Source organism: Sceloporus undulatus, chromosome 1, assembly GCF_019175285.1.
Source record: "Sceloporus undulatus isolate JIND9_A2432 ecotype Alabama chromosome 1, SceUnd_v1.1, whole genome shotgun sequence".
In the NCBI taxonomy this organism is placed as follows: Eukaryota; Metazoa; Chordata; class Lepidosauria; order Squamata; family Phrynosomatidae; genus Sceloporus; species Sceloporus undulatus.
In genome coordinates, this window is record NC_056522.1 from 18,187,407 (window position 1) to 18,202,019 (window position 14,613).

The following is a 14,613-nucleotide window of genomic DNA, read 5'->3' on the forward strand; positions in this document are numbered from 1 at the left end:
TGCCATAACTCTAACCTACAGAATCCTGTAGATTGGTTTTGTGTAGCTTTGTGAGGTACAAGCACTCTTTGACAGAGAAGGTACAAACCTTGTAAAACTACAAACCCCAGGATTTTATAGGATGGATCTACAGCACTTAAAGTGGTGTCAAAGTGCATCATTTTCACAGTGTAGATACACTCTGAGTCATTGCAACACATCAGCCTGGCCACCAAATATTTCAAAACATGTAATATATGAGCCTATGGAATAAAGTATATCCAATTACAAATACAGTGGTACCTCGGGATACGAAATACCCAGGTTACGAAATTTTCGGGATACGAAAAAATCCCATAGGGAATTATTGTTTCGGGTTACGAATGTTTTTTCGGGTTACGAAAAAACTTTTGGTGCTTTTTTCGGCTTTTTCGCACGGAATCGCGGCTTTTCCCCATTAGCGCCTATGGCAATTCGGCTTACGAAGGCTTTTCGGGTTACGAAAGCGGCCGCGTTACGAATTAATTTCGTAACCCGAGGCACCACTGTACTGTATTTGGATGTCTCCTACACTGGGATTTTCATCTTGATGCCTATTTTAATGCCTAACACATTCCATGTAATATTTCTGTGGAAATAGAATACAAAGAAAAGAGAGTTGTCAGAATAACATCAAAACCTTGAAACCTGGGCAAAATGTAAAAGTCTACACATTGCCCAAGATCATGTCTTCCAGCTGAGAAAATACGAATTTTCTGGAAGACATGGACAAAACATGTTCATTGACTTTGCTAAATTTCTACTACAATTAGAACAACAGTTCCCCGGAAGACTTCCTCATGGCCAAATGCTTCTGTGTGCTGATTCATCCACAGTTTAATTGTTCCAGAAAATAAAGGGAGCAAACATTCTGACCACACATGACTTATTGGGCTGTTTCTTTGTTCCATATGTCATAGCCACAGATCCTTCCCCATGCCAGCAGAAATGCAAATGTATAGAAAAACTGCATTGTGGCTTCCTTCCATGTGGACCACAGCATCTCATATCATCTTAGTGACACATATGGTGGAGCAGTGCTGTGGAACCTGTGCCACTCTTGAAATGTGGGTGCATGCTCTTAGTTATAAGGGAGTTAATAGCACAGAGCTAGAATCTTGAGGCAATGTTTTGATGTATATCACTGTCATGAAACTGAGAGTCTATTTTTCTGTATGACAGTCCAGCTTTTCACCTTCTGAGTTATTTTCAAATGATAAATGGTTAGCGCATAAATGTCAAAGCCTGATCTTTCACTTTTTGCTTAGATTAGAACGTGATCATGGCTACGTGCAAATACAGCCATGTCATTCTGAAAATGTCATTGCTAAAATATCGTCATGCAGAACCCTAAATCATTTCCCAGTCTCCTAGATTTTACTAAACCAGAGGGTTTATTTTAGAGATTGCTTACATGGTACAATAGGTTCCTTTGTGAATGCAATGGCTGCTTTCAGCTCAGGTTTATGAAATGAGAACAAGAAGGATTACAGGCTGCAACTGAGAGATTCCCTCTGTGTCTTTATGGCATCGTTTTTATAACTATTTTTTTCACACCTGTTCTTCAATTATTTCATGGTACTGTACATGGAGTCATACCATTTTATTATCAAAAATGCTATGTGTGGTAGACATAGGATTTAGGCTGAGAGTGATTGACTGCTCTGTAGCTAGCTAGTGAGTTTGGGGGGTTGAGAGGGGCTTGAATCAATGCATTTGAATCAAATGCTGTAGTTCTGGAATTGTTTCGGCATTCAGATATAAGTTTTTATTTTATACAGTATATTACCATTCAACAAAAGACTCCAGGACCAAGATTCCACATGAGAATTAGAATCACAATCACAAAGGGACAATAAGGGCCATCAAAGGCCATCTAATCCAGCCCACTGCCTTGTACCAATACACACCTAAAACACCCCTGAGAAATGACCATCCAACCTGTTTTTAGAAAATTCCAGTGAAGGAAAATCACTATTCTCCAAGGCAGTCTATTCCACTGTTGCACAAATCTTACAATGAAGTTCTTCCTAATGTTTGGATGGAATCTCTGTTCTTGTAATTTGAGTCCATTTGCTCATGTTCTAATCTCTGGAGGAGAAGAAAACAAGCTCTCTCCATCTTCTACATGAATTCCCTTCAGATATTTAAAAATGGCTATCATGTCACCTTTCAGTCTTCTCTTCTACAAGCTAAACATATCCAGCACTCTCATAAAGGTTGGTTTCCACTCCTTTGAACATCTTGCTCACTCTCTTCTGAGCATGTTCCAGTGTCTTTCTTGTATCAAATGTAAAATTCTTTACATGACAAGCCCATTTTTCAAGCATTTTCCAAACATTTTTAAATATTCTTTCCACCCACCCCTGCCACTTTAGGTTGAAGCTCCACAGTCAATACCTTCATATTCACATTTTAATCCCAGGGTGAAACCAAAAAGACAATTTAGCAAATGAAAGTAGTGGGTACAACTGTGATCTTTCCCCCATGCCTATGCTACAGAGAATGATAGAGTGATAGCCTAGACCTGGGATATAGCTATGGGGGGTGTGTGCAAAATGAGGACACTGCTCTCAGAAAGAAGCTTTGCCCCCAAATTAATTTTTTCTTCCAGTCTCCAAAATTATAGCATGAGTAATTTAAAACTTTAGCTAAGTATTAAGAAGTTATGCTACTGGGGAAAAGGGGGGCAGACAGACACAAAGGGCATGTGGTCACAGAAAATATAAGGGTTATAGATGTGAACAATTTTCAATGCCTTCCTCAATGCAAGAGTAAATATTTGGGGCCTGGAGAGAAAAGTCATGCAGAGCTTGAGAATTCTTCCTGAAGGACAATGCCTTCATTCCACCACCACCACCCCAATAGCTAAGCCCTTGTCTTATACTTAATAGGTCTTTTTGCTTCCCTTTTAAAATTCTTAACACATCCTTAGCACACTTAAAAGCATAGGTGTGTAAAGAGGAGTTAATAGGAAAAAGATGAAGAGGAAAAGGAGAAAAAGAATTAGTTCCCTTTCCTGATGCTTAGTGAGGGTGGGGAGAATGCTTTCATTTAATGGGTACCCTCTCTCTGGGTAAAATAAAAATATTCATTTGCTTCCCCCCCCAGTCCATGTACTCACCAGAGAACTCTATTGTCATAGCTACATTTCCCAATGCTTCCCCCCCCAAAAAACTGATCTTTGGAAGCTAGGGAGACGTGAACAGAAGGATTTCTAATATGCTGGAAAGCAGGATATTGGACAAAGATGTGTCCAGCCCTCCGCCAACATCAGTGTTCAATGTGGCAAGCAGGTTCAACAAAATCCCACAGTTGCTGCCTCTTGAATGATAGTGTGTACACAGGGGTTAGAGATCCTGATGAAGCAGGAAATACAACAATCACTTGGAGAAATGAACTAAAAAATTTATTATAGGAATTCCATTTTAATATAGGAAAGTTATTCAGGGTGCTGATCTAATCTAGCTTCATTCTTGGGATGAGCTGAGAGGGAACTGGCAGTAAGAGAAGAGGTGGTGGGGAAACTCCTAAGTATATTGGTTTACATCACCGAGGATCAGGATAGGTAAACCAGAAGTGGGGACACTTTGGGCCATTAAGAGTATTTAACCCTATTACGTCCGCCCTCTCTGAGGCATTTTTGACTCTTCAGTGCTAAGTGTTGTTGCACTTCTAACACACCTTCTCAACAACACAAGTCCACAAGTTTAATCATCTCCTGTAGAGCTTCATAACAGTCCCTTGGCAACAGCTTGATAAGGACATATGCCATCATGTCTTCTGTTGGGCAGTGCTCTAGCTTAACAAGTCCTTGTTCATGTGCATACTTTATGAAATGATACTTTGTTGCAACATGTTTAAGCTGAGGGCTGATCCTCTCTGTCTGAGACATCTATATACATCCTTACTTCATATACAGTATCTCAGTTGATGTCGGCTCGTCTGTTTCCAAGTCTTATAGCAGCAGGTGCAACCATTTACATTCTTTGTATCCTTCTGAGGTTGAAACATATTCAGTTTCTGTAGAAGAGTTTGTAACGGTCTTCTGTTTCTATGTAGCCCAATCAACTATTCCATCTCTACACAAGAATAGGTTTCCATTTGTAGATTTTCAGTAAATGATATAATTGGCCAAAGCTGCATCTACATATACTGTTAGTTTAGGGCTGCTAGTTGCTTATAATCAAAGCTTCAGGTGTACAATTCCCTTCAGGTTTTTTGGCTTCTCACATTTAGTTGGTGAATTGATGTTCTGCACAAAATCCCAACATCTGCTGATATATCTGAACTTGTCACTTTGATTATGTACAGACACTTTTCAGTGGCTTCTCTATACTGACTAATGTTTGGTAATGCTTCACTTTCCATAGTATGCTTTCAGTCGTTGGAACCATAGGAATGCTAACTGAGTGTCTCTCGGATAACCCAAGATGTTTCAGTAGTTCTGCTATCTCTTTTGCTTTTGCTTAAGAAGATAACTTCCATCACCATGTCTTTCAGTCTGTATCCCAAGATAATATGTGATGTCTGCTAGTTGTTTCACTTCTGTTTCCTTGCTTAAATGATCTATGACTTCATCACTGTCTTGTCTTTCCTCACAGCAAATGACCACATCATCAATATAAAACAAAGTAAATGTCCACTTGCTGTCTTTGTATCTTGAGAACAGGCTTCTATCAGTCATTCATTCAGTAAACCTCTCCTCAAAAAACATGTTCTTTAACTTTGAATTTCATGCTCTGGAAGCTTGTTTTAATCCATAACTGGTCTTGTGAAGATTGAATATAAGATGCTTGTTACTAAAAACCTGAAGGGTGCTCTATATACATATCTTCTGTTTATTCATATAGAAAAGTGGTCTTTATGACTAAATACTGAGTATACATCTTTCTTTCTGTTGCAATGCTCAGAAGTGTCCTTACTGGAGTATGTTTCACAACTGGTGCAAACATTTGGTCATAAACTTCTTCAAACTATTTTGTGTGTCCTTTGGCAACTGGTTTGGCTTTTCATCTCTGTATTTTTCCTTCTGCATCATCTTTGATCTTGGAAGAGCTACTTATTTCCCAAAGTGTGTTTTCATTATGGAAGTTCTGTAAGTACTGTATTCACATTTTATTCTTGTGTAGAGATTCAGTTCAGTTTCAGAGAAAACCTTGGCAACTTTTTTACATTTGTCTCTTTTGTTTGCTTGCATCTTATCTCATTCAGCCCATGGGAATACTTCTTCCAGTCTTGAAAGGTAGGCATGATATCTGGTTTTCTTATATTAGGTCCAAGTGTCTGAGCTGCACCTCTGCATCCCCTTCTTGTGGGTTATGTGTCTTAACTGTCTCACTCATGAGTTACACTGTCACACTGGATTCTTCTTCTTGTTCTTCTCGAACTGGAATAGAGATTTTCCCATCTAGTACTTCTGTGCCTGACCTCTCACTCTCATCAAAGTACCCTGTTCTGGCAATATTTTTATTATTATTTTGGTGTAGGATTTTAAAGCCTTTATAGCCAGGAATATATACTACAAATATAACCACTTCTGTTTTATTGTCACTTTTCCCTTTTGGTATATATGCATACCCCTTGGAGCTGAACACTGTGAGGTGTCTCACACTTAGCCCCTGTCCATTCCACAGCTCATAAGGTGTGGTTCTTTTAGCTTTATTTGCTATTCTAGTTTTCAAGTAGGCTGCTGTTGCAACTGCCTCTCCTCCAAAGTCTTGTCTGCAATTCTTCATCTACAATCATACACCTTGCCATCTCCATTAGAGTGTGATTTTTCCTTTCTGCCACAACATTTTTCTCAGGGTTATATGGTAAACATATATGTTTGATATTTTGCTTTCTTAGGAAGTCCTCTGTTGAACTTCCTGTAAATTCACCTCCATTAGTCTGTTCTGAGAATTTGTGGCTGTATGTTAAATTTGATGCTTACTGCTGCCATATAAACATGTAGCTTCTCTAGATTAGATTACATATCTGCTGTAATCATGAATAAAGGTCAGGCAAATATCTGTTCCCACCAATTGTTTTAATTCTCATGAATCTACAGACATCACTGTGAATTAATTCTAAAAGTGTTGTGTCTCCCTCTTACTCTGCTTGGGAAGTGGAGATCTGGTCCCTTTTGCTGTCACACAGCAAGCGCACTTCATTTCAGCATAGCAAGCTTTCATGTATGAATTAGTCTTTAACAGTTAACTTGTGGCATTAATATCTCTATGTCCCATCCTTCTGTGCCATGATCAAAGATAGTTCTCATGCTTGAATTATTTGGCAGAATTGTATATTCAGTTTTGCTCTCAACAACATAGAGATCATCCGCTGCAGTTACATCAGCTGCTAAGAATGAACACATCATCAGGTCTGCTTGGCTTGGAGGTCTGCTTGGCTTCAAAAGTAGATTTTTGGGGAGCAGTTTCAATCACTGCAATGGTGCGGTGACCATATATGTGAATTCCAATATTGATCAAGGCAACATGAAGGATAGAACTACAACCCCCCCTGCAAGGGCTTTTTGCCCAGGTCCTAATGAAACTTGGCATCACCACTATACCTCCATTCACACAGACAAAGGAAAAATCTGTCACTATGCAGAAGGCTGTTATGACACCCGCACATAATCCACAACCTTATTTTTTAAAAAATAAAGCATTTCTTTTCTGAATTACTGTTTTAATTCTTCAGTTTTAATTGATTCACTGATTAATATAGTAACTCGCGTGCTTCATAGAACAGCAACTCTCACCAGGGTATGTGTGCATGCTTGTGACCAATCCCATTCATGCTATCCTGAAAGGAATTTCTAGAGGGTTACAGAGTTCTTTCTACTGTCGGTGCTTCCCTCCCAGCAGTAAAGGGGCTTCTTTGCTGTATTTAAACACTTCTAAACTGGCCTTCACTACTGGCTGATGTATTAAAAATGACAGCTGCATGTACACTACAGATTTATGCAGTTTAATATTGCTTAAATTGCTATGACTCGATGCTATGGAATTGTGGGATTTGTAGTTTTGTGAGATAGTTAGCCTTCTCTGACAGAAAGTGCTGGTGCCAAAACTAACTCCAGACCTTAGGATTCCATAGAATGGAACCATGAGAGTTAAAGTGATGTCAAATTTCATTAATTCTGCAGTGTGGCAGCAACCAATGTGGTAGAATGTAGTGGAACTTCAGACTACAGATGAGGTGTACCACAGTAAGTCTGTACACAGAAATACCTTGCAAATAGAAAAGAATCAGGGAGAAAAAACAAAGAGAACCAACTCCCTTGATGGATCTATTTATATAGGAAGTTGCTGATTTTGAAAAAGATAACTTAATTCTGGTTTTTACTTTTGAATCTTTTCCATCAATTTTCAGTTGACAGGGGACCCGTAGAGGCATTAGGAGGCATAGTTTTTACCTGAATATATATATTTTTAAAAAACATTAGTAGTTTCTTGGAATTAAATAGAGTTGGGATTGCATGTGGCCTGTGGCTAACATTTTCCTCACTCCAATGGAGAAGATGTATTCTATAATGTGGACCCTCTATCTTCAGCCAGAAATAGTTCAGCCTGTGCCACCATATCTGCACCCTACTTCCTCGTTCTGCTTGACCAGCAATTCTCAAACTTTGTTCTTCCTGGTGTTTTGGACTTCAACTCCCAGAAGCCCTAGCCACCTTGGCCAGGTGTCAGGAATTCTGGGAGCTGAGATCCAAAACATCTGGAGGACCAGAGTTTGGGAACCACTGCACTAGACCAAGCCAGAGCCAAACCCTTCTATAAGTAATTGCGTGAGAGCCTTAATTATTAATTATACATATTCTAGGTTGCAATGTTGTGCATCCTTATAATCATGCTCTTCCCCAAGTGCATATCACTATCACATATGAAAATGGTGCATAAGGCATTTCAAATAGTATGAAAATATTAACATTTCAACATGGACATACAATCTGAACACCTTCCTGTTGGAACATACAGGTGACCTATAATTCAGCATTGTGTTTCCAGAGGAGGTCAGCACATGCTACTATAAATTTAAAATGCAGCCTGGAAAAAGTACCCCGATCCCCATCTCCCATCCCTAGCAGTTGATAGTCAGATATATACTGCTTCTAAATAGCCAGGCTTTGTTGTGTTTTATTTCTAGACACATGGGCGGGATACAAACCGCCGCTTTGCGGCATCCCCCCGCCGGCGCCATTTGCTCCGCGCGGGAGCCGCAGCATCCAAACCGCGCGGCTCCCGCGTGGAGCAAAAAAGAAGCTCCATTTCGGAGCTTCTTTCTGCGGCGCACGGATGACGTAGTGAAGCGCCAAGGGCGCATTCGCTACGTCATTAGCGCCGCGACACGTCTGGACGCTATGCGTCCAGTACGTAAAGATGGCGCCGGCCATGTAGAAGGGCTGGCGCCATCTTGTACGTATTGTATACGTACTAGGGTTAGGGGGGTGCGGAAGCACTGCCCCTTCCTAACCCTAGTACGTATACAATACGTACTATATGGCAGTGTGTATCCCGCCAAAGTTTCCAACTTCTTTGTATGTGAACAGTTTGAATCCATGTGATGATCTGGTGGAAATATTAAAAATATTTAAATATTCCCAAGGTGTTACAAAGTAAGAAGTTTTACTGTGACTGTTATAAGTATACTTACATGATGAAAAGATGAGCAGAGTTCCTCTCTGAAATTATAGTAAACTCAGTCCAATATTTACAAGGATTCATCAATTTAGCTGTAGATGAAAGTATAGCAGAGGAAGCAAAGAGGATCTTATTTCACTTTCTTTTTCTCTGATATAAGCACAGATTCCTAAACAAGATGGATAGCAACAAAGTAGAATGTTGTTGTTTTGGTGAAGGGGGATTTTAATTTTAACAGCCTTGTCTAAACAATTTCAAGCATCATTTTGAACAGACACTCCAGTTAAAATATGAAACTAGGGCCTGTTACAGACTGCCAAAATAAAGCTGCTTCGGGTCTCTTTGGAGGTATGCTGTTTAAATGATGCATGCATCCTAAGAATCTGGAAGCTGCACCAAAGCTGCACTCCGGTGCTTAGGACTGGAGTGTGGCTTTGGCGCGACCTCCGGACTCTTAGGACCCATGCATCATTTAAATAGCATACCTCCAAAGAGACCCGAAGCAGCTTTATTTTGGCAGTCTGTAACAGACCTAGGTATTTATTTGGAAACAATTTCCACTAAGTGCTTGCAAAGGCTTCATGGATAGAAGGGTTCCAGTCATGGAAGATCTCCTCCATCATGGATCATCTCTCTAGTAAGGCACCCTACTCCTCTGTGTAGCATTTTCTGGGATAATGGGTCTGCTGTGGATAAGTACTTTCCACTACAGCACTTGCATCCACCTAAATCTGGCTCTAACCTACATGATATATAGAACTCAATTAACATCTAGATTTTGAGTGGTGGGGGAATGTTCAGGTTCTTTCTGTGGTAGGGATGGTGATTTGTGGGCCATAACTGTAACCAACTGTGTACCAACTGGTGGCCGCTAGGTTAAATAATTTTGTGGCCCTGGACACTCCTAGTCAAAATTCTTCATCCCCAAAGGGGATAGGCCACTCCTGGAAGTGTCCAGGAGTAATGATTCTCCCCTGAAACCAGAGGGCCTTGCTTTAGTATGTGAAGCTATGGGATCTTCTCCGGAGGTTTTGCAAAACTATAGGTGATCTCCTGGTATCTTCAAGGTTAAAGAAAATGCTCTTATTACCACAACCTACAGTGGGTGCTGGGGGAAGATGCCCAGGTTGTGCAGCTTAAATTTATACCATTTCCAGAAGCAGTGTGATGCTGCTGCTTCCCTGCCAAAAACCCACACTGGCATGGATTTCTTGCATCAATGAAACCTCTGCCCCAGCAAATTTTCCTTCTGAAGACAGTCACTTATTATGTCCCTTTCATGCATTTTGCAGTTAAACATGGTTGGGGACAGAGGCCCAACTCATCCAGTCCACATGGACTGTTACCATTTGTCAGGACAAACTTGAACCAGAAATACTTACAGGAGATGTTGCTGAACTACAACTGTCATCATTCTTCACTGTTGCTACCCTGGCTAGGCTACATGATGCAGTCCAACAACATTTGGAGAACCACATGATTTACATCCCTCTAGTTTCAACTAAAGTAGACCCACTGAACAAAGAAATTAACATGAATATTGATTTAGTGAGCTTATACTGAAACAATGGGTTGATTCCAGTTGGGACTAATATTTGATTTTAGGCCACTGACAGCCCCTAAAAGGGAGCTGGAAGTCTTTCTCTTATCTGCATGTCCTTTCTTCCTTTCTTTTTCCTTATGTGTATGCTTTTCTTTTTCCTGCTTCTATTTTCTTCCAAGAGCCCTTATTTATTCAGCTTTTAGTATGTGCACAATGTCTCCCTTGCCTCTTTCATTTTATTTGATGTCCTGCAGATGGGCACACTACAGTTAACTGGATGTGCTGTATGGCCACCTGCTACTGCAGCGTTTTTGTTGGCAAGACTTTCCACATTTCACAGGACACCCAAGGAGGTTTTTTTTTATCACCTATTATCTTGTCGGCAAATGGTAAGGAGAACTAAGTGGATAGAAGATCAAACACTGATATACAGACGCAACACATTTCTCAGCTTGCATCTCAGAGAAAGGAATTTAATAAAGTCCATTCATCTCCTTGATATCTCAAGCTTTTGGTGATACAGTGGGTGCATAACAGACTGCCAACTATTCCCTGTGGATACTCCCAAATGTCATTTGATGATCAAATTGACTGATACATTGTCAGTGTGTTGTCCATAGGATTTGAATGGACTGGGCAGAATAAAAGTCTTCTGCTCTGAGTGTTTTTCCATCCAAGGTAAATGAAAAACTTCAAAGTGTGGCAAATGAGGTTAAATGCTTGATTAGATGAAATGGACATATTTTGGCCTCCCATATATCCAGAAGCTGTGTTCTTGATTTTTGTGTGCTGCTTGCTAAAAGCATGCAAAACTACATATTTAAAATGTATTATAAAGCATGCAGGAATGATGCAAGGAGAAAATGCAGCCGCTGGCCACTGCTGCTGTGGAACTGGCTTCACAGCAGGAGAGCAGGAAGAAAAGACACTTTCTACTTCACAGAATCTAAATCTAAAGTTCAATGAACATCTTCTCTGCCAGCAATATTACCATGAATTTCTTATTTGTTTTCCTGATGTATCTTCAAGTGAACTCTGACTCATGATGACCCTATCCTACAGGCATGTTTTGGTAAGATGTTTTCAGAGCAGTCTGCCACTGTTCCCTTCCTTTAAGTTTGAAAGGGTGTGATTTCCCCAAGGCCATCCAGTAGGTTGCCATGCCCAAATGGAGATTCAAACTTTAGTCTCCTGGTGCATTAGTTCAACCCTGCCAGCTCTCAGATTTCTTACACCAGCATTTTATTACTTGCCCTCCTTACTATGCATATTTTTTCTGCCTGTGGATTTTATATGTACCACTCCAAAACAGAGCAGCAGCCAAAAAGAGAATGAAAACAACCGTGGAATTGTTTCAACTCTTACTTGATAGTTGGTATATTTCCAACATTTTGGACTTCAACTCATGCCATCACTGGTCATCACGGTCAATGGTCAGGAATTCAGGGAGCTATAATCTAAAACACATTGAAGATTGGGAAAAACTTATCTCATACTAAAGGAAAAGATATATCAGTAGTTAATATTTAGGAGGGAATGTTACTTTCTCACAGTGTAGGGATAGAGTAAAAAACAACAACACACAAATTGCGTAGCTCAACTATGCAATCATTCCTGCTCTGATTGCTGGGAGAAGATTCAAGGTGAGCACATCTTGATAAGGCTCTCCACCTAATTTCTGCATTTATCCCCAAAGCCATCAACAGGTTACATCTCTGTCTCTCAGCTCCAAGACTAAAGAAAAATAAACATTTAAATGGAGGAAAAGGAATGACTAAGTAGTTAATGGAGGACTCTAATACTCCCAACAAATAGTGGAGAATTGTGGACATGAGTCCATCTGATCATTTGTTTTTCACAACCAGGAACTGAGTACCTGGCTAACAAGCCCAGTGATTTCCCAGCAAGAAATGATACTTTGATTCTGTGATGTGGTGCAATTCACACATGTTTGGTAGAGCTTTTCCATCCTTGTTCTCCAAGATGAAGTGTTTGGGACAGGCATTTGCCTTGGGAAACTACAATTAAACTTGTGAAACTTGTGAAATGCCAATGCCTTCCTCTAAGGCTGAGAGAATGTAACTTGACCGAGGTCATCAATGAATTTCTATGGCTGAGCAAGGGTTCGAACCCTTGTCTCTTGGGGTCCTAGGCTACCACTAAACAAGTAGACTTAATAAATAATTAAACAACATCATACAAATATTAGAAACAGTATATATTTCAAGCAAGTAAATAATGTAAATATGAATAACCTGTGTAGAAAACAAATGAATGGAGGTAAATAGCCACAGAAATGCAGGCCTGAATAAAATAAAATTCTTAACATAGACTATACATATATACAGATAAACATATTTACCTTTGTTCTCTTATTATATCTAGGGACAATTGACATTTACATAATTTTAGCCTTTTTGAAATATTATACATCATTTATATTATTTATTTGAGGTTGTTTAATTATTTATTATGGTCTTGTTTTATATGAGTTCTTGGTCACAAACAACCATTTGAGGACAGGCAGGGGAAGACTTGTCACCAGGAGGATTGGCATCAGTTGGCAAGTTGGCTACAGAAAGTAGAAACACAACTATTTTCTGAAATAGTTATATTCTGCATTAGTGGAAGGACTACCCACAGTGAAATCACAGAACTTCTGAATAGCTAAACATCCTGCTCCAAGACATATTTATGTGTTTGTATATGCCTATAAGTCACCTGTTGGCTTACAGTGATCTCATGCATTTCATAGGGTTTTCTGAGATAAGGGATACTCAGAGGTAGTTTGCCATCACCTTCCTTGGAAATGTAGACTACAGCATCTAATATTCCTTGGCAATTCTTTATGCAAGTACTTTAGACACTGCTTAGTCTCAAAAATCCAATGGAAGTTGGAGTCTTAAAATATTTAGGCTTTGTTTACTAGAATGTAAATACAAGTGACTTCGATCTCGTGTATTTCAGAAAAAAAATTGGCTGTATTAGTCTGTTGTTTTAAAGTAGTATTTTGTAGATTAGAAGGAACATACTTTATCACACATATTTGGTGGTGACAAAGAGGAAGAATGCAATTGTTAAATTTATAAATTCTTCAGACTAGAATGGACAAATATATGTAACTACAAGCAAAGGATATGCTGTAGACTGTGAAAGTCCATGCATAGAAACATAAAAGGAGACATTTAATAAGAGTGGAAATTAGGAAGGATGGAGGGCTGAGTAGAAGAAAAATCGTGATGAAGGTTCCTATACAGTCGGCCCTTCTTATACACGGATTTTTTATACACGGATTTAAGCATACACGGTTTGAAAATGTTCAAAAAAAGTATAAATTTACCTTGATGTTCCATTTTTTATTAGGGACACCATTTTGCTATGTCATTATACTTAATGGGACTTGAGCATACATGGATTTTGTTATACACGGGGGATCTTGGAACCAAACCCCAGTGTATAACAAGGATCCACTGTATCTTTAATAGCTATGTGCCTGAGTGAATTCTTGACCCCGAAGATTTTTATTCAGGGGTGAGAAAAGGTGCCAAAATTCTTCTGCACAATTATGAAAAGCTGAAGGACCCCAATTTCCTTTTGCATGTATTTACAGTAGCAGAGAGATGTCCAACATCAAAGTAAACAGAGCTGTACTGCTGCATGCAGAGCTCTGGGAATGATTTCAAGAACAGCATGTGGAACTTTGGATCAGAGTAGAAATATCTTGCTTACTGATTTGCTTTTCCTTTAAAAAAGAAATCATTAATTCCACGTGAAGCCTCATAAAAATCAATATAGCTGCATAATCAGCTTGTTAATGTTCTGAAAACCAAAAAAGAAAAAGAAAAAAAGTGCCTACTGGAAGAAAAAGAACCATCATATTAATAAAGATGAGGATATTGATGAGTATATCAGGACAAAAAGGAAATAACAAAGAATAAAATAGATATTTATAGATATTTATACTCCAGACTAGGGAAGGCTGGGAGGAAAAAACCTGTTGCTGATGCATTTTAATGTGAAAATACCCAATCTACATTTTTCAATGTTAAACATGGAACAGAATACATCTTGCTGATGACATTCATATACTTAGATGCTGATGATAAGGTTTGGGAGGAAAAATATTATGGCCAGAATCTTATATGTTCCTATATGATCTTTATCTATGCATACAGTGCTATGCAGTGAAATCCAGCTTCACTTCCCCATCCCCACCTACTAGGCAGCAGCTGCTGCAATCAATGGGATCTGTTTCCTTGTCACTTGGAAAGGAGCTGGTTTCCATTTCCACCACTTCTCATGAGCAATCCCCATTGTGACAGGAAGAAGCAGGGTGTCTGTTGGCATTCCCCCTTGTATTGGAAAGCACTTATTATTATTATTATTATTATTATTATTATTATTATTATTATTATTATT

At 39.2% G+C, this 14,613-nt stretch overlaps 1 protein-coding gene across 32 annotated transcripts in view; it reads left to right on the top strand.

The window, feature by feature from the left end:
* The window catches only part of NRXN1 (neurexin 1), a 1,287,750-nt gene that overhangs the window by 593,135 nt on the left and 680,002 nt on the right, over nucleotides 1–14,613 (top strand). The gene's annotated exons all lie outside the window — the stretch shown is intronic.